Source organism: Arvicanthis niloticus, chromosome X (assembly GCF_011762505.2).
Source record: "Arvicanthis niloticus isolate mArvNil1 chromosome X, mArvNil1.pat.X, whole genome shotgun sequence".
NCBI classification, from domain to species: domain Eukaryota; kingdom Metazoa; phylum Chordata; class Mammalia; order Rodentia; family Muridae; genus Arvicanthis; species Arvicanthis niloticus.
In genome coordinates, this window is record NC_047679.1 from 74766003 (window position 1) to 74792571 (window position 26569).

Here is a 26569-nt window from a genome sequence, read left to right on the forward strand (position 1 = left end):
AAAGTTTGTTTGGTGTTTTTTGAGATGATCATTTTTTTTCTTTTGAGTTTATTTATGTGGTACATAGGATATATTGGTTTATATATGATAAACTACCCTTGCGTGTCTGAAATGTAGCCAATGTAGTCATTGAGATGTGGCCTTGAATTTTGCTTGCAACTTTTTAAAGCATCTTTGTACCTATGCTAATTAGAAAGAATATTTAATAATTTTCTTACATCATTCATTAGGTAATTGTGTATTTTGGCTGTTAGGGTAAAATTGATTTCATATAAAAAAAAGTTTAAAGTATTCTTCCCTTGCTATTAAATAGCTAATTTGTGTAGTATTGCTTTTAATTATTCTGTGGCTCTGTGCCACTTTATTTATATTTTTCAAACAAAATATTTTGATAAAGTTTTTCTTTTTCTCTACTCTCTCTGTATCTTGCCTACCTCCCTTTTGACCCAATTATTGTTTTTTTAATTTTTCTCAAAAAAGAAGGAAACAAAAGGAAGTGAAAATCAATTCAAGAACAATAAAAAATACAAAAAATTCAAAAAAATATTTTTCCAAACACCAACTCTCTCTCTGTCTCTGTCTCTCTCTCTCTTTCTCTCTCTCTCTCTCTCACACACACACATACACACATACACAAAGAATTAGCCCATGTAAGTCATTCCCCACCCTTGACTGCTTGCAGACCATCACCAAACCCTTATTGTCAATCTAGCCTACCACAAAAGCCCTTCCACTCCTAATCATCATATTCCAATCCATACCTCCATTAAAAAGCCCCTTTTTGTGAACACAGGCCAAGACAATACCCCGAGCTCCAGGAAATCTCTTGCCTGTGGACTACCTGCAATCTCACAGTGAGTTCTCAGTCCACCAAAAAATGGCTTCTCCATCTTTGTTATCATATCTGAGCCCAGAATTCCAATAGAGGACCCAAAATTTGACAAGAGGCTACTACAACCTCCAGAACTTCAACCCTCAACTGAACAAATCACCCTTCTAGACAAGAGACCTTTGTGGCTACCAGAAATCCTACCTTCAACTCCAGAAGAGATAATCTACTCAAACACAGGCCACTCTGGCCAGATGACCAGAAAGTAAACAGAAACTAAGGAACAAAACATCCATACAAAAAAGGCAAATTGGTACCTAGACGTATAATTACCACAAACCCAGATGCCTAAATGCCAGTTAAGAACATAATCCACTGTAACCAGAGTCCAGCTGTTTTACTAACAAAATCCCTGAATATTCCAACACAGTTGAAAGACAAGTGAATGACCTATATCCAATTTTGTAAAAAAAATGATTTGGGTCTTTAAAAAGAAAATTAATAAATTTCTTAAAGAAATTCAGTAAAACAGAAATAATTGACGGAAATGAATAAATCCTTCAAAGAAAACCAGGAAAACAGAGAGAAACAATTTTAGAAAATGGATAAATACCTTTAAGGAAGCCAAGAAAAAAAAAAACTAAAAACAAAAACCTGTTAAAAATGTATGAAAATTTTATAACCTTAAAATTGAAATAGAAACAATAAGGACAATAAGGAAAACACAAACTGACCTATATATGAAAACAAAAAAATGGTAAGAGAATGAGAACTACAGATGCAAGCATCAACAAGAAAATATTAGAGATAAAGAAAGGATCTCAGTCATTAAGGATAAAATGGAAATAAATAGATACATTTGTCAAAGAATATCTTAAATCTAAAAAAAAAAAAATTCTGACACAACTCATTCAGGAAATCTGGGATACTATGAAAAGACCAAACCTAAACATAATAGGAACAGAAAGAAAAGAATCCCAGCTCAACGAAATATACCAAAATCATAGATGAAAATTTTTGTAACCTAAAGAACATGCCTATGAAAGTACAAGAATCTTGAAAGAACACCAAATAGATTGGACCAAAAAAGAAAGTCCCATTTCCATATAATAATCAAAATACTAAAAACCCAGAAAAAAAGAAAGAATATTAAAAAGTGTTAGGGAAAAGGCCAATAACATAAAGAGATACTTATTAGAATTGCACAGGACTTCTCAATAGAGACTCTCAAAACCAGAAGAGCCAGCAGAGGTGTCCCACAGGTGATACCACAGGTATCAGCCAAGACTGTGATACCAAGCAAAACTTTCAATCACCATAAATGGAGAAAACAAGATACTCCATGATGAAGTTTAAATGATATCTGTGTACAAATACTTCACTAAAAGTAGGTACTAGAGGAAAATTAAAATTAAGTGAATCCATGAAAACAGGGGAAATAAATAATCCCAAACCAGCAAAACCAATAGAAGAAAAACACACAAAGACACACAGATACACACTGCCACCACAACTACCACCATGACCACCAAAAACAACAAGATAACAGAAATTAAAGATCATTGATTATATATATATATATATATATATATATATATATATATATATATATATTAGATTCAATTCCCCAGTAGAAAGACAAAGACTGACAGAATGGATGGAAAGCAGGATCCTTTTGCTGCATATAAGAAAAATATGTCAACATCAAAGATAGATATTACCTGAAAGAAAGGAATTTAAAAAAGTTGTTCTGAGCACATAAACCTAAGAAAAAGGCCTGTGTAGCCTTTATAATATCTAAATAAAACAAAACAAAAGGCCAAAACAAAAAAGCCTAAACAAAGCAGACAAACAAAAAACTTCAAAACAAATAAAAAATGACTAGGAAAGCCACTTTATACTCCTCAAAGAAAGATCAACCAAGATAATGTTTCAGTTATTATCATCTATTTCCCAAATGCAAGGGTATGCTTGTTTGTAAAAGATATATAACTAAAACTTAAATTACATATTGTTCCTGGTAGATTGATACAGGGAAACTTTAATTCCCCATTCTCACCAATGAGCAGGCAATCCAGACAAAACCTAAACAGAGAAATAATGGAGCCTATAGATACTATGACCCAAAAGTACCTAGCAAGTATCTACAAAATGTTTCACACAAACACAAAAGAAAACACTTTCTTCTCAACAACTCTCAGAACATTCTCCAAAATTTACTGTATACTAGACCACAAAGCAAGTCTCAACAGATTCAAGAAAATTGTAATAACCCCCCATCCTATTTGGCAACCATGGATTGAAGCTGGATTTCAACAACAACAACAACAACAAAGAAATAGAACGTGTATAAATTCATGGGAATGCAACAATCCTGTACTGAATAAATACTAGGCCAGAGAAGAAATAGAGAAATTTGTCACTTCCTGGATTTCAATGAAAATGAATGCACAACATTCTCAAAATACCCAAGGTTATGTGACATAATGAAATGAATGTTAAGAGGAAAATTGATAGCACTAAGCACCTAAATAATGAAATTGCAGAGATCTCATACTAGCAACGTAATGGCCCACCTGAAATCTCTAGAATGAAAAAGAAGAAAACTCACTCAAGCTTAACAGACTACAAGAAATAAAAAGATTGATGGATATAATCAATAAAATAAAAACAGACATAACAATATAAAAATTAATGAACAAAAGGGGTGGTTCTCTGAGAAAACAAGACAGACAAACCCTTAGCCAAAGTAATTAAAAGGGAGAGAGACAGTATGTAAATTAACAAAATCAGAAATGAAAAGAACTTTTCATAGACTGTTGAAATTCAAAGAATCATTAGATATTATTTCTATAGTCTTTCTCCACAAAATTGGAAAATCCAAATTAAATGGATGATTTTCTAGATAGATACCACTTATCAAAATTAAATTAAGATCACTTAAACCATTTACCAAAACTGGTGAATCTTTAAAAAGTAGAAGTAATTAAATGTGTTCCAACGACAAAAAGGAAAAGAAAAATAAAGAAAAGAAAAGAGACCAGTGACAGACAGATTAGTAAAGAATTCTACCAAACATTCAATGAATTAGTAAATGCCAATAGTCTTCAAATTATTCCACAAAATAAAAAAAGGAGAAATACTTCCAAATTCATTTGGTGAGGATATTATTCACCCTGATACCAAAACAACACAAAGATTTAACAAAGAATACTGCAGACATTTTATTCTTATCAACCTAGGTGCAAAATATTCAATAAAATACTTGCAAATTAAATCCAAGTATACATCAAGAAGTTCATTCCCCATGATCAAATAAGCTTCACCCCAGGGATGAAGGGATGGTTAGACACATAAAAAAAATCTTGATGTAATCCACCATATACATAAACTGAAAGAAAAATTATGATCATAAAATAAATAATGAGAAAGCCTTTGTCAGTATTCAAATCCCATACTTGATGGACTCTTTGAAGAGCTTAAGGATTAAAAGGCCATATTTAATCATAATACATACAATTTATAGTATGTTAATATCAAACATCAAAGTAAATGAAGGGAAACTCAAAGTAATTTTACTGAAACCAGAAATAAGGCAAAGCTGTCTATTCTGTCCATATTTATTCAACATGATATTTGAAATTATAGTTTGAACAATAAAACAGTTGTTAGAGGTCAAGAGAATACAAATTGTAATTCAAGAAATAAACATATCATTATTTGTTGATGATATTATAGTATACATGTTCAAGCTTGAAAATTCTATCTGGGAACTGATAAATACCTTTACTGAAGTGGAGGGGGGTACAAGAATAACATGCAAAATAATTAATAGTCCTCCTATACACAAATGACAAATTGGATGAGAAAGAAATCAGTGAAATAATACATTTCACAATAGCCAAAATTATTATATATTATCTGTAACTGAAATCAAGCAAGTAAAAGACTTATATAACAAAACTTTCAGTCTCTGAAGAGAGAAATTGAAGAGGACACTAGAAGAAGGAAGTATCTTCCATGCTCATGAATCCATAGGGTAATGGTTTAAAAATAGCCATCCTACCAAAAGCAATCTGTAGCTGCCAGCTGACCTGTAATTGGGTTCACCTGACAGGAAGTCTGGGAATGAAATGGGAATAGAGGGCAAAAGAAAACATGGGGCCAAGACAACATATTCTGATCAAGTTCCAAAGTTTAATATTTTGTTTTTACATGTAAAGGGGGAAGCACCACTACCCAGAGTCTCTTCTTGTTTCAGCCCAGTGGCTAGGTGAGGGGATAGCAGCCCAGAGGTGTCAAGGCAAGTTCAGCAGGTGGTCCATTCTTCTACCTCCTGTAGTAGACTACAGGGCACCAAGGCTGGCAATGCAATGCCTCCCAGGTCCTATTATTTTGGTCTACTTTGGTAAATTACTTATTCAGGCCTGCTCAAGACTGTGGGGGAGGGCACAGTAGTTCCAACCCCCTTACTTTTTTAAGATGGCAGTGCCAATATCTGGATGGGGCACAAAATTTCATCCGATCTAGGGTCTCAAGTGGCCAGGCGACACTGCCTGGCTTAGGTTGGTGTCTATAGTACTCCTATATTACCCGTCTTTGAGGAAAACATACATAGCATATTGATGTATGCCTCTGTCTTAGGTTTATAAGAGCTCAAGAACACTCTTAACTGTCTTTGACTAACCAGCAATCATTGGCACACTATTTAAACCAAGACCACATTCAGACCAAAGGACGTGTGGGCATGCACTAGATTCAATTCTTCACAGCAATGTGTAACTGCTAGGATGAAGAGTTGAGCTTGCTGAAAGAGATCCTGTGTGAAGGCAATCAATCCGCTTAAAATACAAGGTTCAAAGGTTAAAACCAACATGATTATCCAAGCAATGTAGAAAATAAGGTTGAAAGTGGAAATGTTCCAGTATCTAATCCAATTGCTAATTAGAAGGGATCAGACACAAGTCTAGCCACCGGGTATATAGAGGGTAGATTTATGTAATGATAAAAAACATACTCCATTAAGAGTGGAAATTATATGCTAAGTTAAATCAGCTGGTTGATAAAGATTTTGAGCCATCTTAATCATTAGAATCATAATTATTAGGCTCAAGATCTGTGTCCACTTGATGGACCAATCTTTCAGGCAGCCATCAGGCTCCATTCTCTTTTTCTGAAAAAATGTAGACTGACCGATGACCCCAAATTAAAACAGGATCAGGACCATGCCAAGTATTAGTTAAGGGTTCTCTCCATATGACCCTGGCAAATAAGCTGGATGTGACTGGATGCCAGTGTAGATCTGCTGCAGACTGACCTTTAGCATCAGTTTGCAGAAAATTTAAAACAAATAAGACAAAAGCAAGGTGTGCTTTTGGTGACCTTGTGGGGTATAATTCCCTCTTTAAAGTTTAAAAAAGCCAATTTTTCAGAATTACTTGTAAAACCAGGGAAGAAGCACCATTAGCTGCTTTTCCCATATTCAGAGAGTTATGAATATATTATGTTAAAGTTTCATAATCTAGATATCACATTTTCTTGTCCTTGAGGATAATAAGAAAATAACAGTAATATTAAATTGTCAACAAAACATCTCAAATGTTTGACTGTAGTCAAATAACTGTAATAGCCAGTTCCATTACCTATCTTAGTCTGATATGGAACATCAAGCACAGGAAAATAATATAGGCAATAACTAATTATATTTTTAGTTGCTTCTCTTGTTAAAGTAGTTGCAACTAGAAAGCCTAAAAGGTGTCAAGTCACATGTACACATTTTAATTTTTTAAAATCAAAAATGAGTAGCATCTACTTGCCAAAATTGATTATGTAAAAGTCTTCAAGGCTTAACACCATTATGAAAAAATTGAAGATACTGGGAACAAGTTTTTACAATTTAACTTGCACATTTTCTAGAAATGCCAAATTGTTGTGTTAAGCTATTACTTTTTTGATGCTGTAAAGAATAAGACTGTATGGCCAATTCTTTTTGAAAGGCCTATAATATATTAAGTATAAAAATCTGCTCTGGCATTGTCCTGGGGTTCATAGTCCAATGAGGTTTTAAACGTCTTATAAAGTTAAGAAACAGTACATATTTCTTAAATTAAGCTGTATTTTTATAAATAAAATTTGAGAATCAGCTATATCTAAAAAGGAACAATTTTAAGCAATTATAAATCATGAACCATATACTGGATATGAGTATACAAATTGAAAGCTTGATTTTTCAGCACTTTAAACAGTGGCAACAACACATAATTTGATTATTTGTATTGAATCAGGGGAAACTCAAGAAATACACATGTGATCCTATTACATATACTGTCTTCTCAATAGATGAGGCATCTGTAAATACAGTAAATACGGCAAACATCTTTTCTATGTACTACATGCATAGTAAATTTTAGGAAATATAAAAGCATGCATAGAGAAAAAAATGTAACAACTTGTCTTTTGCATAATGATCATCATGTTTGCCTAAAATGTTGGCCATGTAATAGGCCAAATATCATTATTTTTCAATAACCAATTTAATTGCTATTTGGAATAAGGAATAAACCTTTTATCCAAAAATGCTTTTAGGATTCTATCTTATAATCTTGTATTAACACAATAGTAATTTCATAACAGGATGTTCAAACTTTACTTGTAGATGAAGAAAGATAAATCTACATTAATGGTTTCTTTTGTCAAAGGGCTGCTGTGAGCACATGAGTAGTAACAACACAAACAGCCAACAATTTTTCATAGTCTATAAATTTATCTGTTGATAACTAACAGCTTACTCTACTTTCAGCAAAGTTATCTCTCCTTTATTAGTTAATTGTCAAGGGAAATTAGGACTTGCATCCCCTTGAGAATATCAAACAGAGGTTCAAATCCTTCTATGGTAAGCTTAAGATGAGGTTTTAGCCAATTAATACCTCTTAACAACTTTTGAAAATCATTAAACACAAATCAAATTAAACATTTCCTTTTTACATATACATCTACAAGCCAGAAGAGGGCACTAGATCCCATGGTTGTGAGCCACCATGTGGTTGCTAGGAATTCAACTCTTATATTTGTAGTTATGAGTCTAGCCTTTAATGGCTGAGCCATCTCTCTAGCCCCAACTATCTATTTTTATTATAATTTTCTGTGCCACAATCTTCTTAGGATATAACTAAGGTCTCAAATATTGAAAGATACTGCCTTTGAATCTTTTCTGGAGCAAAAAGTACTCCAAATTTTTTAAAGCTCGTTATATTAGAGCAAAGGCTTGCAGAAAAATTTCTTTAGAGAGATCCGCTAATAAAGTATCACACAATGAATAATATACACTAAAAGATTTAAACTCTTAATTTTTTGTATTAAAGCAACAACAATATTTTTTTTATATATAATGTAAAGCCATTAACCATTTTTTTGAGGCAAACATTTCTAACAATATTGCTTCATGGGCTCTCAAAAATTACGAGCAAATTTACTGAATGCAAACCTCCCACCTTTACCAGAACTGTAAAAGAATGGTATAAAAACAATCTTTTAGATCTATAATAATTCTATAAGCATTTACTGGAATGGCAGCTGGAGTAGGCAAGTCAGGCTGAAGTGTACCATTAGTTTCATAAATCTTAAGTTTGAACTTTGTTTAGAATTAATTCAATAATAAATCTTTTTTAGCTGAGAGTATTAGATAAAGGACAAGCTGAAGGCAACCTTGTCCTCTAATAATTGTTATACAAGTTAAGATTAAGTCTCTTGCTAGTAATAGATTGAACCCAATATACATTAGAGAAATGAAAGCCTTCTCATTCTCATTCTTAACAAATTTGGAAGGAAGCAAATGCAAAGGAACCAAAAAATTGAATAATTCTTTTGCCAGCAGGTACAGTTATAATATCATGGAGGGAAGCAGGCATAATTTTAATTTGTCCAGCATAATCATTATAACTCTTGGGCCACAGACTGTTGTGAATGTCTTTGGGTCTTAGATTTACCCCTCCTCCCCTGTAAGAAAGAATCAAAGCAAAAAACAAATTCAGGAAAACAGCTTTCTAAGAGCTGGTCATGAAGAACCAGGACAAAAGGAATGCTTATGACCTAAGCCTCTGCTGATCTTAGTCTACATTGTCTTAATTCAAATGTAAATGTTCTTAATCTCCAACTGTTTTCTGAGGCCTGACCCAAAGACTAGGCCTGTACTACTCTGCAAGGTTTTTTTAACTTTAATTTAACTCTATGTGCTGTATATTTTTCTCTATAAACAGAGGTGAATCAAAAAGATTTCAAACTCACAATTGAACTACCAACTCTAGCCAATGGGATATTGGCAGTTTAACTATATTTTTAAGCTTCTTTTGCAACATTAGAGTATAACCAGAATTTTGAAAAACTGTAGCCGCCCATGGCCACAAGTCAACTGGATTCACCTGAAAGGGGGGCTGGGAATGAAAGGGGAAGGAGGGCAAGAAGAGATGAGGCCAAGACAAAGTTCTCTGATCAAGGCCCCAAGCTTTAATGTTCAGCTCTCAATTTAAAGGGGAAGACCCAACCCACAACCCCTCCTGGTTTCAGATGGGTGGGATAATCCAGGTCACTGCCAGAGATGTCTCAAGGCAAGCCCAGGGGCAGTTCTGCTTCTGTGTTCAGGGCAGCCAAGGTGGGTAATTCCACCTAGATCCTGTCACTTGACCTTGTTGTGGTAAACAAGGTCTCTCCAGGCTTGCTCATGGTGCGGGAGAAGGTACAAAAAACAAAACCAATTTTTAATGATGTAAACAATCTATTTTCTCTAAAATCAACACCAAGTAGATTAGCTTTATGTTACAAAGTTTTGCTGCCAATTTTATATATGATTGCATAATAGTGCAGCTTTTCATTTCTCACTAAAGAGACACTGTTTTAAAATCTTATCTTTATACATCTGGTTGGTGAATGACTTCTGAAGACCCCCAAACTGGGGAGACCCTTCCTCAAGTCTCCGGAAATCACAACCACCCAAAAATTACAAGAAACCATACCTGGATGCAATCAGCAGAAGTTTATTAGGGAAGAAAGCTGGCAGCCAGTGGTCTAACTACACACTCACACTCGTGTAGGAGTAGAGTTCGACCCTGCCAGCCAGTCTGAGGAGGATTTTAAAGGGAAAACCCCCAAACCAGGGGAGTGGGAAGGGGGTGAGGGGTTGTCAATGATACAAAACATACAAATAGTGGAACATTTCAGGGGTACTCACCCTAAATGATTAGAGTCATGTGAAAATCACTCTGCACACTCATTCTTCTCAAAAATGTAGCCTTACCATGTCACTGTGCCCTACTCTGTCATTACCAACCATTTCAGGTTAAACATTTCTCATTTCCTCCAGTCACAGCCCCACCTAGATGACTTGTATTTTTTATAGTCAGGAATGTGTCTTGCTGCTTTGGGCTTTTCCCACCCACAGGTGGGTCTACTGCCTGAGGTTTGAGGAATGTAATCCAGCAAGTGTCCCTGATTCATGGATAATGTCCTCCACCCAGAATGTGTCCCGGGGCAGTGAAGGCCTGAAATCTTATTTTCAGTTCCACATTCTGAAACTTGCACTTTTTCTGCTCAGGTCTAAGGGCAAAGAAAAAGTCTACATATATTTCATAAAATGGTCTTATAATTTTTCACTCTACACTTAAACCCTGAGTTATGCTTATGAATGCCTAACCAAACTGTCAACAGAAAGGCATCATCCAATACCTGATGAGAACAGATGCAATGATCCAAAGCCAAATACTAATTGATCACAGAGACCTACATAAAGACAAAGAAGAAAAATTCTAAAAGGAATAGAGGACACCATGAAAATATGACCCACCAAATTAACTAAGCTGTATTTATAGGGACTCACGGGGACTAAAGTGACAATTATGAACACTGTAAGTGTAAAGGTACACTACATATATGTTATAGTTGTGTAACTTGGTGTTCTTGTGGGACTCATAAGAGTAGCTGTAGGGGGGGATTTATTAGTCTTTTGTTTGTGCTTGGAGCATTTTTCTTCCTACTGAGTTCTCCAGTCTTGATGCAAGAGTTGATGCTCATTTGTATTACAGTTTGTAATGTCATGTTATGTTGATATTTTCAAGAGGCCTGCACATTTTTTTCTTTAAGAGAAATTGAGGAAGAATAGATTTAGTGGAGAGGGTAGCAGGAAACCATGAACCATGGGCATATGTGAAACTATGCTTATAATTTAATTTATGTAAAGAGTAAATGTTAAAATTAAACCACACACACACACACACACACACACACACACACACAGACACTTGTCTGTTTTGTGTTGTCCAGCTACTCCTTGTCATGCAGCTTGGCATGGAGATTGGTTAATATATCTTTGACACTCTAATAAAAAATGATTTTCCCCTGCAAATATTTGTTGCAAATATCTCTGTGTTTGGGGAACTTTGTGGGTCTTAATTTCCTTTCTCAGCATTGGAATTTTGTTTGGTTTTATACCTGTGGAGGTCTTATGATTGCTGTAATAATAATACCCATGATTTTCTATCTGTATTACTCATGGGTTTTCTGGAAAACACTTTATTGTTAGAGTTATTAAACACCTCTGAGTCTTAAAAATCTTTCCACCTCCTCTTCCATATAGTTCCCTGAGTCTTGAGGGAAAGAGTTTGAAAAAGACATCCCATTTAGTGCTGAGTACTCCTAAGCCTCTCACTCTATGTACATTACCTAGTTGTAGATCCTTTTGTTAATTGTAATTTACTCCAATAAGCATCTGTGATTTGAATTGAGATAAACACTAATTAATGTATATACCCATTTGGTATTAGGAATTATCTTAGTGTTGTGTTCCTTTAGCGGAATAATACTAAGTTTCCCTAGGTCAATAATCTCTTGAGTTTCAACATATTAGTCTTGGCCAATTTAGCAGTTTCAGGTATGGGTCCTCCTTTGTTGGGAGCTGACTTTTAGCAGAAAGCCGCTCTCAGCTTTGCAGCCATCTTGAGCCATATACCCTGACATGAGACTTGGATTACAATAGCCTACAACAGCTGAGCACACTCTGATAACAACTTGCTTTAGATACACAAGACTTTCCTTGGGTGTGTGAGATTAAAGGTGTTTTAGATTAAAGATGTGTGACTTAAAAGTGTGACTTAGAGATCAGATTTAGAGACAAGACCTAAGGGCATGATTAAAGGTGTGACTTAGAGGCATGGCTTAGAAGTGAGACATATAAAAGAGAAAACAATTTGGAGTAACAGAGATTCAGACACTAGGAGTAAGAGTAGACTTTATAGACACTCAGAAGAGAACGGATTGAGTACAACTAGGAACTAGGAGGAGTACAACTAGGAACTAGGAACTCAAGACTTGGGACTTAGACTAGGAAGAGAGGCTGAAGAATAAACGGGATTGAAACACACTCTGTCTGGTCTCCATTCTTCAAGTTTATCCTCACTCTCTCTCTTGCTGAACCCCAATCCTTGGACCGGAGCGGCAGCTTGGGCCAGGGTACAGTGGCCACCAAGCATGGAGTGGAGAGGGCCTCAACATTTTAGGCCGCCCAAAGTGGACAAGCCTAGGCCCTAAAATTTTTGGCCCCAAAAGTGGGGCAGCCCAGGCCTCAACATTTTGCTCTGGTCGTGACATTTTTTGGCATCCGAACAGGGACTAGTGTGGTCCTCAACACCCCTTCATGGAGTAGGCTTTCAATCCAATTTAAATAGTGGCTGGTTACTTGTATAGCATTGCATCAGTGTCTTGCAGATGGATGATGTAGATGATTATTTTCTTCCTCCAGTAGTATGAATAGTACCTTCTAGTGCCAGGGTATGAGTAAAATTTTCAACTGAGCCCCAGCACAATTTCTCCATGTTTGATGATATGTAAATTAGTTATATTTTTATCAATAGTGCCATCAGGTTATAGAGAGATACCAATGACCTTAATAATAGACTGGAGTGTTTCATTGGTATATGGGACACCTTTGAAAAATGACTAAACAAGATATAACCCATTCTTGGCACTGTAGATTTGTGTAGTGGAATAAGATGTATATATTTGACATTGTCACATTTATTATATGATGACACCATTTAAATTAATTTTTCAGATATTTGTATATATTTTAGAAAGCTTCTATAGTAGTAGGTTTCCATCACATTTTCAAAAAGTTGTAGTGTTACTTTTCCTTCCCCGATATGTCTTTTTTTTTTTACACTGCCTAATCCTCAAATTCTCAATTTAAGCCTCCTATCCTAGTTCCCATTTATATATTTATAACATTATTCTCCTCCTTTTTTTCTTTCTAGGAGCCTGATATCTGTGGTTATTTGGTTTGAAGCACATGTTTTAAAACCTTAAAGTGTAACTCCATATATAAGAAAAAAATAAGCAATATTTGCCTTTTTGAATCTAGGATAGCATATTCAATATGATTATATCTTGATATATCCATTTACCAGAAAATTTCCTGTTTTTCTTTTGCTAACATCTGAAAAATCATATCCCATTATGTAAATGTATGACATTTTCATTATCCATTCATCAATTGATGGATATCTAGGGTGTTTCCAATCTGTGGTTAATATGAATAAAGGACTCATGACCATGGATAGGAAAATATCTCTGCAGTAAAATGTAGAGTTCTTTGTGTATGTGCCCAAATGATGTACAGCTGGATATTGGAATAAATATATTTTCAGCATCTTGAGGTATCTTCACATTGATACCCATAGTGCTGAATTATTTTTGCACTATGTCTAGTAACAAGTAAGTATTATTTTCCTGGATGATCACCAGCATGTGCTATAAGTAATTTTATTAATCTTTGCTATTTTGACTGACTGGGGAAAGATGAAGTCTCAAGAAGTTTTAATTTGTAGATCCCTAATGGCTAAGATTTTGAATATTTATTTACATGTTTCTTAGTCATTTGTGTTTTATCTTTTGATAACTCTCCATTTAGTTTTAAATCCCATATGTAATTAGATTGTTTTCTTGACATTTCATTTTGGTTTTAGTTCTTTAATCAGACATTATTTATTCTAGATATTAATCTTCTATCAGATATATATCTTTAAATGATTTTTTCTAATTGTTTAAGCTTCCTCTTTGCTTGAATGATGTCATTTGCTCTACTGAATCCTTTTAGCGACATAAAGTTCCATTTTTTAAATTGTTTTTTCTTAATGCCTGTGCTTTTTATTGATGTTCCGTTCAGAAAGTCTTTTTCAGGAAGAATGAATTTAAGCCTATTTCCTTCTTTCTATACAGAAAATGTGTTACATTTACACAAAGAAGCAATACTCAGCTATTAAAACAATGACGTCATGAAATTCTTAGGCAAATGGATGGAACTAGAAAATGTCATACTGGGGGAATCACAGAGAAGGAGTTTGTCCCTTCCAGAAAAGAAGTTTGTCTCTTTCTTGTTGAACACTGCATTGGACAGAATGTGTTATTGAACCCAGAGCCTTGTGAAAACAACTACAAACATACTTACTAGCCACTGAGTTTCCTCAACCCAAGACACTTCAAGTCATGAATAATGACTTGATGAATTGAGTAGAATAGTCTGGGTCAAGCATTTGAAGATGCCTTTGAAATATTGACCCAACGTTCAATTGCAAAAATTCAATAACCCCTAGAAAATAAAAACTACATGTCTACCGTTAACCCTTATCCTCACATCAGAGGCAAGTATAACTACTGTGGAATGTTACCCACAGAGAATCCCCTCTATGACTGGAAAAGTGTAGCAAATGGTTCTGCTTACTTGTATTTGGAAGGAAGCTTCTATCAATCCCTGAAGAACATAGCTGAAAGACAGCTAGTAGAAGCCCCGTTCTAAAAAAAGAAGAAGAAGAAGAAGAAGAAGAAGAAGAAGAAGAAGAAGAAGAAGAAGAAGAAGAAGAAGAAGAAGAAGAAGAAGAAGAAGAAGGACAAAGAGGCAGTAGAAAGCTTAGGTTATTTGAATACCTATTCAAATTTCTTTGCAATTCAGAGGTGGTGTCTTGAATTCAGTGGGTCAACAAAGCCAACAGTGCCTTTCAGTTTATATAAAAAAACACAGAAAAATTCACTGAATTTTTGGGGAAAAGTAAAGGCAACTGGAAATCCATGACTTACCAGAATGTGTCCAGAGCCCTGAGGAATTATGCCAGAACTAGGGAGATCACAAAAATCTGACCTACCAGTTCAGCAAAACTGTTCTCCAAAGACTTAGCCATCTCAATTCCTGGGAAAAGACCATTCTACTCACAATATGGTCAGCCTGAACAGGCTATCTTAGTTTAAACCACTAGAATGCAAATTACTACACTCATACCAGTTACCAGAGCTGACCGCAGCCTCTTGCTTTTGCTAGTGTCAGAGAACAAAAACTTTAGAATTTTTCCATAGCAGATAACTTCTCCACTTTTAGATTCCACACCAGTAAGGCAAAAAGATGTAGAAAGAACTCTGCACAGAATATGTTTGGACTTTTTTTTCCTGACAACTTTTTAGATAGTGTTTACATAATGATGTTAAAAGAAACATAGATGTTTCATAAGGGTGCTTACAATTCCTTCAGATACTTTGCAATTTGTAATAAACAGGCTTAGTGTTTATGGATTGAGTATTAAAGAACATCCTGAAGCTAGAATGTCTATTGAGAAAAATGTGGGGGAGACAAGCACCATACCACTTTGTAATTTTAAATAAACAATTGCATTTGAAGCAACTGAAAAACAAAAGAAGAGTGAGGAATACCTCCTGAGTGAGGTAACCCAGTCACAAAAGAACACATATAGTATGCACTCACTGACTAGTGGATATTAACCCCAAAGCTCAGAATAACCAAGATAAAATTCACAGACCACATAAAGTTCAAGAAGAAGGAAGGCCTATGGGTGACTGCTTCGGTCCTTCATAGTAGGGGGAACAAAATACTCATGGGAGAAAATTCAGAGACCAAGTATAGAGCAGAGAGACTAAAGAAAACACCATCCAGAGACTTCCCCACCTGTGGAATAATCTTATATACAGTCTCCAATTGCAGACAAGAAGTGCATGCTGACAGGATCCTGATATAGTTGTCTCCTGAGAGGCTCTGCCAGAGCCTGACAAATACAGAGGCAGCCAACTGTTGGAGTGAGGAATTAGAGAAAGGACTGAAGGAGCTGAAGGGGTTTGCAACCTCATAGGAAGAACAACAATATCAACCAACCAGACACACCTGCCCCCTGAGCACCCAGGGATTAAACCACCAACCACAGAGTATACATAGAAGGACTCAGGGCTCCAGCATCACATGTAGCAGAGGATGTTCTTGGGAGGATGTCAATGGGAGGAGAGGCCGTTGGTCCTGTGAAAGCTCAATGCTCCAGTGTAGGGGAATGCCAAGGCAAAGAGGCAGGAATGGGTGGTTTGGTGGGTGGGTGAACACCCTCATAGAAGCAGGTGGAAGGAGGATGGGATAGGGGGATTCCAGGGGGAGGGGAAACTGGGAAAGAAGATGACATTTGAAATATAAATGAAGAAAATATCTAATAAAAAAGAAAGAAAACTAGATTAGAGTTTATCTCCTGTAATTGCTGAAGCTAAATAACTATAGTTTGATTCTAATTTATTTGTAAGGTAGTTAGGGATAAGCTAAATTTGTTGTACTACAACAGTGTTCAGAGCAACAGAATAGAAGTAAGATATTCATTGGTGCCTAGGATTTTAGAAATGTATTCATTTTTTCTCTTCAAGGACACATTAACAACTGAATAATGCATTGTTTAATCTCCATAAATGAGTACTTTCTCTGTTAACTATTTTGTTAATATCTAGTTTTATTTCATTATCATTAGAGAGAACAAAAGATGTTTTCTTAATTTTCTTATATTGGTTGAAGTGTGTGATTATTTTTAAAGACTGTTACACAAGCCATGGATTAAAAATGGTGATTTTTAATGTTTGGGTAGAATTCTTTGTAGATATCTGTTAGTTAAATTTATTTAATTATTATTTAACTCTAGAATTTCTTTTTTAGTTTTATGCAGATAATTTATCTGTTTGTAAGGGTGGAATGTTAAAGGTACCCACTGTTTGTGTGTTGAGATTAGTTTGTATGTTTACCTATAGTAGTACATGTTTTATGAAATTGAGTAGACATATGTTTAATGTGTATATGTTTACATTTATACTATCCTCTTGTTTCATTGTCTACTCAAGTGTAAAGGTATACTATCTTTCAAACTTCAGTTTTCTGGGGTTTTACTTGTATTTTCAGAGATTAGAATAGCTACATTTACTTGATTTTCAGTTTTAATTGCTTTTAATATCTTTTAAAACTTTTAACCCTAAGGTTGTGTATATCTTTGATGGCAAACCGTGTTTCTTCGAGGCAACATATTCCTAAATTTTTTCTTTGATGATTTTTCTTGATGATTATATGCCCTTAGTATTCTTCTTTTTCTATGCTCATAATTCAAAGACCTTAGCTATTTTGTAGACTTCACAAGCTTTACCCTTGCTTCATTTAAGTTTTATTTCATCATTAACATTTACTTAAAAATCCTATTCCTCTACCTTTTCTTCTAGCACTAATTCTCTGTTTTTCACATGATCCATTCTATTGATAAGGCTTTCCACTGAGCTTTTACATTAGGATATTGATTTCTTCATTGAATTTTACTTTCATATTTTAAATATATTTTTTTATTCTAGTCAGTTATCTGTATTCTTTTAGGGCAAATCCATGGCTTTGAGTTGCATTTTTATAGATAGCTATTATCAGGGGATTAGCAGAGTTTAGAAGCAATGTACTGTCTTCACTTCTGCATCTCTTATGATCCTGTTGTTTGAGTTTTTCTTTCTTTTCTTTAATTTTATTAAAATTACTTTTGTTTAATGAAGAAATTTACAAAGACTTTGCAGGTTTCAAGAGTCATCACTCTCTGTGGGAAGGTTATTCACGGTTGCAAGTTCTAGCCTCTATCTTTAAAACGTTTTCTAATGTCTGCAGTAACAGTTAGTATACAGAGGTTATCAGAACTCTGGCTGGTCCCTACTTCTGTTCTACTCAAGTGTAAATCTCTGCTGGGCTGCATGTCTGCCTCACCACTGGGTTGCCTTGACTGCCACTGACATGCTGCTCAGGGACGGCATATCTAAGTCTGTAATGGGAGCACTCAGTCAGTTTTCCTGGAATGTGAAAAAACAGAGTCTGGGAAGATTGCTGCTATTCTCAGTCTCCTGTGTACCCGAGAAATGCCAGTTAACTGCTATGAGTTGGGAACCTGGTCCTTGTTGACATTTACCCTGAGAGCATCCACACTCCAGGCATGAAAGATCAGGGCCAGAGTCAGGGTTAGAACCATATTTGATTCTGAGTAAGTGTCAATAGTACAGAAGGGGTAGAGGTGAGGGGCCTTCTCTGGGAGATTTAGTCATGGGTTCTTTAATTATGAAGAACCCCAGCCCCACTGCAGTGACCCTTGATGAAGAGAGATGGCCCTTGCTTGTTCTAACTTCTTTATTTGATGGAAGTTGTGAATGCATACACTTTACTCAAGGAAAGTAGGGTCATTGTTTGAAAATTCTGGGCCTATCTAGATACCTCATTAGCTTGGAGAACTCCAGGTTTTTATGCTACATGAATGATTACCATGGTTCTCAGTGTTATGTTGTGGTGATGTGTTCCAGAGCAAGTAGACGTAGGCAGGCAAAGTTTCTACTACTACTGTTCTGAAGTCTGGGAATCACTGGGTCTGATGTCATTCAACCTTACCGGATCTTTTGTCTAGTGGCAGTCTACTTTCCCTTCAGATCTCTGGCCTGGAAGCCAAACTTTGGGTCAGATGAGGTCTGAGTTTTTCTTCTGTAGCCTTTTATGGTTGCATTAATTTCTGGTTTTGTAGAATTATAGTCAAAATAAAATACTTCATAGGATTTTAACCTGCATAGATTTGTTGAGATGTATGTTGTTGCCTAATATAATGTCAACCTTAGATAATATTTTATGTAAAGTTGTAGAAAATTAACATCTTTAAATTATTGGATCATATATGTATATTCATTTATTTTATTTTTTTGTAGGTTACTCTGTGAGTGGGCATGCATGCATCAGAGCATGTTTGGAAGTATAGGGTCGAGTCTGTGGAACTGATTTCTCTCTTAACATGTGGGTTCCAAGGTCCAATTTAAATCATTGCTTGTGTACCTTATGATCCATCTTGCTTGCCCCTCCTTATGACAGATTGTTGTGTATCTCATAGTAAACTTTAATTTTCTTTATACTCAAAGATAACACTGAACTTCTGATGCACCTGCATATATCTCAGGTGTAATGGGGTTCAAGGTATATACCACCACCTGTGCTTAACTGCCATACTGAGAAAATACTCAGCTATTGTGCATGTTATCAGTTATTAGATTTCTCTAAGTTTAAAATATTCAGGTTAAATGTTCTATTTTGTAAGATTCAGCTGTAAAATATTTTTTATAAATTAAATGTTATTATTAAATTTGTTTATTTCTTTTCTTTACAATCCAATATCAGTCTTTCCTCTCCTCCCAGCACCCACTCACATAAGACATTCCCCATTTCCCCTTAGAATGAGGAAGTCCCCTCTGGGTGTCAACTCCCCAACATCCTCCATCTACTGCTCCCTTTCTCAACCTCCAAGTCTCAAGCACCCAAACCCCTAAATCCCCAAGTGTACACGTCAAGTTACTGTGGGACTAGGCAATCTTTTTCCACTGAGGCAAGACTAGGCTGTCTATTTAGGGGTGCAGGATCCACAGGCAAGCAGGTAAGCAACAGGCTAAGGGACAGAGCCTATTCCAGTTGTTTGGGAGACCCACATGAAGACAAAGTTGTTCATCTGCTACATATGTGCAGGGTGCCTAGGTATAGCCCATGCTCACTCTTTGGTGATTCAGTCTCTGGGAGTCCCCAAAGGTTCAAGTTAGTTGACTCTGTTGATCTTCCTGTGGAGTCCCTGTCCTCTTTCTCCCAAGTCATCCAGAAGGCTCTCTGAGCTTCTTCTACTGTTTGGGTATGAGTCTCTACACTGGTTTCCATTGGCTGTTGGTGGAGCTTCTTAGAGGACATTTATGTTAGGTTCCTCTCTGCGAGCAAAATGAAGTATCATTGAGAATGTTGGGGATTGGTTCTTGCCCATGGGATGGGTCACAATTTGGAGTAGTCATTAGTTAGCCATTCCCTCAGACTCTGACACATTTTAAATTGAAGGCTTTATGGATGTGTTTTTACCTTTATCCCTGCTGGGAGTCCTTCCAGACTATAGGAAGTAGCCATCTCAGGATCCATATCCCCCACTGCTGGTAATCTCATATAGAAACCCTCTGGGGCTTCTCATCATCCCTGGTCTCTGGGAAAGTAGAAATTGTCTACTTTCTAGGAAGGGATTATTTTAAATACTACTAGTTCCTTTTCTTTGGGTAGGGAGTTGTAAAGGATCATGGGGGAGTGGGAAATAAGAACAAAATATATCTTATGAAAAGTAGCCCAATTTAAAATGAGATACAAACCTAAACATAAAATTTTTCTCTTGCATGTCCTCCACCTTTAGTTCCAGGATTGGCCCAGCTACAAGCTCCCACCCAGCTTCCCTTTTGCTTTACCCGTCTTTGCTCCAGGAGGTAACCACACTACCAGCCCCTTCCCACGACACGAGAATTAGCAGATAAAAAAAACCCACACATACACATATACATACACATACACATACACAGAGTTTGCTACTTTAAAACTTGCCTTCTAGGCACAAATACTGGGCATTACTATCTCCAGCCTGGAATAGCATGCCCTTACTAATGTATTGTCTTCATTTCTCCACTTGCCCTAAACTTCAGTGACTAGTCCCACCTAGACCCTGTCCAACATCCTTGGCTACCTGCTTATAGAAGTGGCCACAAGTCCCAGCTTCCCCAGAGACCTCACATGCTTGTTGAGTTCTTCTTCCTCCCAAGCATGGCAGAAAGCTCTTCTCTCCTTCCCTGTATCTTTTTATTTTCTTCTGAGACCCCCAGAAGTTCCCTTTGTACCTTCTGAACAACAATTGGCCACTGGCTTTCTTTACTGACATATGAAGACCAATTGAGGAACAAACACCTCACCTCAGAACCACCCCCTTCAATTTTCAGTACAGGAAACTTTGGCAGAGAAGTAGTTGAAGAATGTTTACCATCCTTAGCAATCTGAAACATGCAATTCAAACTACCTTGAGATTCCATGTCACACCTGTCAGAATGTCTAAGATCAATAATACAAGTGACACCACTTGATAATGCAAATGTTGAATAAGGGAACCACTCATGCATTGCTGATAGGAGTGCAAATTCATACAATCCACTATGAAAATAATTGTGCCAGTTTCTTTGGAAGATGGTAATATCTCTACCACAAGATCTATCTATAACACTATTGGCCATATACCCAAAGTGTGCTTCATACCACCACAGAGATACTTGCTTAACCACGTTCACTGTTGCTCTATTTATAATATCCTGAAACTGGCAACAACTGAGATATCCCTCAACAGATAATTGAATAAAAGAAATGTGGTTCATTTGCACAATGGATTATTACACAGCCATTACATAAATGACACGTGAAAATTGTAGGTTAATGGATGGAACTAGGGAGAAAACATTCTAAGTAAGGTAACCCAGATCTTTAAAGACAAAGATGGAGTATATTCACTTACATGTGGATATCTAATATGAATGCAATAAATAACCAAGCTACAATCCATGGAATCATATAGAGTAGGTATAGATTAAGGGAAAAGAGAGAACAAATATTTTTTATTAGGAAATGGAAACAGAACAGATAACTATGGATAGATGGCTGAACTAGAATGTGAGGATCAAGTGGGAGTAATGAGAAGAGAGATTGTTGTGGGAAAGAAAAAAGTGAGAGATAGCTAAAATTAGGCTATATTTGAGGGGTAATATTGAAATTGTGTACAGTGAAACTTACTTACTGAAATATATACATATCTGAAGCTAATCTTAGTGAAATCACCAAATAATGGGGGAGATGAAGTTTCATGTGGATATATCTTGTCATCCTATGAAACTTCTTGTACAAGGGTTGATTTATAACTGAAATGATGGCCAAAGAAAATAGAAAGTCAAAATATATTTAAATTTGAAAGTTGTTTTAAATAATGAAAAATATAATAATAATAATAATAATAATAATAATAGTAATAATAATAATAATTAATACATTGCTCTATAAATGTGAGGTTTTTTAATGTTCATGAGTTAGTTGAAGGAAAATTTAATGAAATAAAGCTTTGAATTAAAAAATTTACATAAAAGTGTTTTCTAGTCTGGAAACAATGTTGTGGCTTTCTAGTTAAGACCACTGGCTGCTCTTCTGAAAGCTTGGACTTGATTCCCAGAACCTGAATAGCACACAGTCATCTATATCTCCAATCACAGTGGATTAGATGCCCTCTTTTTTCCCCTACAGTAATTGCACTCAGATGGTACACAAAGGCATCCAAAATACATAACAAACAAACAAACACACACACACACACACACACACACACAGAGAGAGAGAGAGAGAGAGAGAGAGAGAGAGAGAGAGAGAGAGAGAAAGAGAGACTCACACACTAAAAAATTAAAGAAAAATATACTATCCATTGAATTTTCTTTACTAAAGTGAAGCACAAAGTCATTCTCAAACTCCTACCAAAAAGTCAGATACTGTGGGACTAGGCAATCCTTTTCCACTGAGGCAAGACTAGGCTGCTTATTTAGGGGTCTACCTTTACTACCCATAAAGTTGTGAAATATCCAATAATAATTTTGCAGGTAAAGATGGAGAACTAGCTGTCCAGTAAATATGGATGAAATAGTAAAACAAGAAACTTGATGATATACCTGTTTTTATACTGAATTTGATAATCTTTTTTAAAATTTAATGTTGGTTTTCTGATAACCAAATTATATAAAAACATATGATTTCACTCCATAATTTTGGTTTGGAGCATAAGCACACTGGGTATTTCTATCACAAACTGACCCTGTATAATTTGTCAGTTAAATAGTTATATTAAGTTTGTCTGCAATTCTGATAGCATGAAGATCCAAACAACATTATGTAAATAGCCTAGTGAGGATTCATTATCTCAGTCATAATTTGATAATAAATAAAAAGAATAATGGCCAAGCACAGAATGGAAAATTTGTACAATGACCTTGCCTTATAGCATCCACTATGCAGAGAATTTATTTGTTCCAGGTAGCCCAAATTGGTTCTATAAGAATGATCATCTGTCTGTCTGTCTGTCCGTCTGTCCATCCATCTATCTATCTATCTATCTATCTATCTATCTATCTATCTATCTATCTATCTATCTTTCTATCTATCTATCTATCTATCTATCTATCTATCTATCTATCTATCATCATGTATCTATCATATGTCTATCTATCTATCTATCAATTTATCTAGGGTGGATGTATGCCAATGAGCACCCTTTTAGAGACAAAGGAGAGAGGGAATTGGAAGAGGAACTCTGTGATGAGGTACCAGAAGGTGGCAGCATATGCGAAGTAACTAAATTAATTAATTAATAATCAATAAAAATAATAAATTTAATTAATAAAAAGCATAATCTTTCACAAAGGTAAAGCAAATAAAAACTTGTTACTTTCCACAAAATCTAATTTGTAAAAGGTCTAAATAAACCACGCACCACATTGCAGACAAACTTCAAAGAATAACTATTTTAGGAACAATCTATGCCGAAATATATCAAGGTAAAATACATTGAAATACATACATGTAAATCTGACCTAGCTATTCTTTGAAGTCCAGAAGGTTCCAGGGTTGATGCCTGTATACTGTTTGGGGTCAACAACATTAAAAATAAACTTATATTCTCTCAGGTTTTTTTTTATAAGACATTTTTTTGTTTATGTAAAAAATATGAATTTCACATTTTGTGAAATTTCTTTATTTATACCTCAATACTCTCTTCTTTTTTTGTTTTTTAACACTTTTATTGAAATTGTTTTTAAAATTAGCCATTTGCAGAAAATGACTATTTAATTGATACTGTTGTTAATATAGTTATGGGTCTTGGGAATATTTGACTCTGATGTTTTTCCCAACTCTAGATTAATCCAGGAATTTGTATTCCTTGATCTAAGGTAGTAAGTATTGTCAAATAAAACCATCCACAGAAAGTCCATGCTATGTTTGTGATGTATAATGTCCACTAGCTGACAGTATTATCCAACAATATTCTGTAACTCCTTTGTCATTGCTTTATCATTTTATACAGTGAATATTTCACTCCTTATTCCTTCCTCCCATGATCTGTTATGTCTCCTCTTGACTGCCCACACGTGGTATGCAAATTAATCTCCAAAGGAAGTTCTTCCTCTGCCTAAGACCCATTTCTCCTGTATTTTTTTAATATTTAATTTTATTTATTTTTATTTTTTATTTTATTGTATTTTTTATTAGATATTTTATTTACACTTCAGATGCCACCCCCTTTCCCCATTCCCCCCCTTAGAAAACTCCTATCCTGAGGGCTAATATCCAAGATATACAAAGAACTCAAGAAATTATACTCCAGACAACCATATAACCCTATTAAAAAATGGGGTACAGAGCTAAACAAAGAATTCTCAACAGAGGAAACTCAAATGGCTAAGAAACACCTTAAGAAAGGCTCCACATCCTTAGTCATCAGGTAAATGCAAATCAAAACAACCCTGAGATACCACCTCACACCAAGCAGAATGGATAAGATCAAAAACTCAGGTGATAGTAGATGCTGGCAAGGATGCGGAGAAAGAGGAACACTCCTCCATTGGTGGGATTGCAAGCTGGTACAACCACTCTGGAAATCAGTCTGGCGGTTCCTCAGAAAGCTGGACATAGCATTACCTGAGGATCCAGCTATACCACTCCTGGGCATATACCCAGAAGATGCTCCAACATGTAATAAAGACATATGTTCCACTATGTTCATAGCAGCCTTATTTATAATAGCCAGAAGCTGGAAAGAACCAAGATGTCCCTCAACAGAGGAATGGATACAAAAAATTTGGTACATCTACACAATGGAGTATTACTCAGCTATTAAAAATAATGAATTCGAGAAATTTTGAGGTAAATGGATGGATCTAGAAATTATCATCCTGAGTGAGTTAACCCAATCCCAAAAGAACACACAGGGTATTTACTCACTGTTAAGCGGATGTTAGCCCCAAAGCTAGGATTATCGAAGACTCAACCAGCAGACCACATGAATCTCATGAAGAAGGAAGACCAAGAGGGGATGCCTCAGTTCTACTTAGAATGAGAAACAAAAATGCTCAAGGGAGCACATATGGAAACAAAACATGGGACAGAAACTGAAGGAGGGGCCATCAGGAAACCACTCCACCTCGGTATTCATCCCATGTACAGCCACCTAAACTAAACACTGTTGTGGATGGCTGGAAGTGCATAATCTGAGGAACATGATATAGCTGTCTCCTTAGTGGTCTGCCAAAGACTAACACACTCAGAGGACGATGCTCACAGTTAACCACTGATATGATCAGGGGTTTCCCAATAGAGAACTTAGAGAGAGGACTGAAGGAGCAGAAAGGGTTTGCGACCCCAGGAGGAAAGCAACAATACCAAAAACCAGAGCCCCCCAGGGTCTAAACCACCAGCCAGGGAACACATAGGGAGGGACCCAAGACTGCAGCAGTATTTGTAGGGGAGGATGGCCTTGTCCGGCATAGGTGAAAGAGGAATTTCTTGGTCCCATAAAAAAATAAACACAGAGTGGGGGGGGGATGTGAGGGTGGGGAGGGGATAGTGGGGGCGGGTAGGTACGATCACTGCCTCATAGAAACATGAGGAGGGGGATGGGATGGGAGGTTTCTGGGTGGTGAGAGGAAATGGGGTTAGGGGATAAAATCTGAAATGTAAATATTACAACCAATTTTAAAAAGGGGGGAAAAAAGAAAAGTTGTTAGAACCAACATCTTTAAAAAAAATGTCAGCCCCCTAGGGGGGAGAAATTTTTTTTCTTGATACTAAAACTTGTTCTGAGAATTGTATATTGCAGAATACACAGCCTTGGTGTATCTACTCATCAAGCATACTGAGCAGACCTGCCCAAACCTCCGATGACTTGGAATTTCATCTGGATTCAGTGAAGACACAGCATTAGAGGCTTATCAACTTACTCTTCCCCCCACCCCTCTTCTAATATCTCAACGCCCGTAATCAGCTTGAAGAAGTTAAAGAAGAGTCAGCGCCCCTATTCCCTGGGCTTGGGGACTAATGTGGTTAATAATGGTCTGTCTTTCTAGGGAAAAGTAGTGGTTTTATTGGAACAGGGAGGATTAGCTAGGACTTATTGCATAGCCATAACCTATTGGTAGAAATCTGTATAATTATTATCAAGATGAAGTTATAATTTCTTAAATGGTACAAAATTTACTTTGATTTCAAATTTAAGATTTTCATTGGTACGAGCTCCTTATTAATATAAAAGTGAGATGAATATTGACACTCTCATGGGCAATGTGCCTGTATAACACATTTAGGAATACAAGGCCTAGACCCGGTCCTTCCTTAACTTTTTTAACTGATTTGGGACAGTTAACCTATGAGTTAAGGGACTATAGCAAATTTATGGCTTTGAGTTTATTGATAGGAGGTTTCCCATATTTTATTTAGAAATAACTGTGTACAGACAACAGTTCAGGTGATCTTACATG

The 26569-nt window shown here is 35.9% G+C and overlaps 1 pseudogene; it reads left to right on the forward strand.

Moving 5' to 3' along the window:
* Nucleotides 1-14363: 14363 nt before the first annotated feature.
* LOC117694040 (transcription factor Spi-C-like) lies at nt 14364-15159 on the forward strand (annotated as a pseudogene).
* Nucleotides 15160-26569: the final 11410 nt, after the last annotated feature.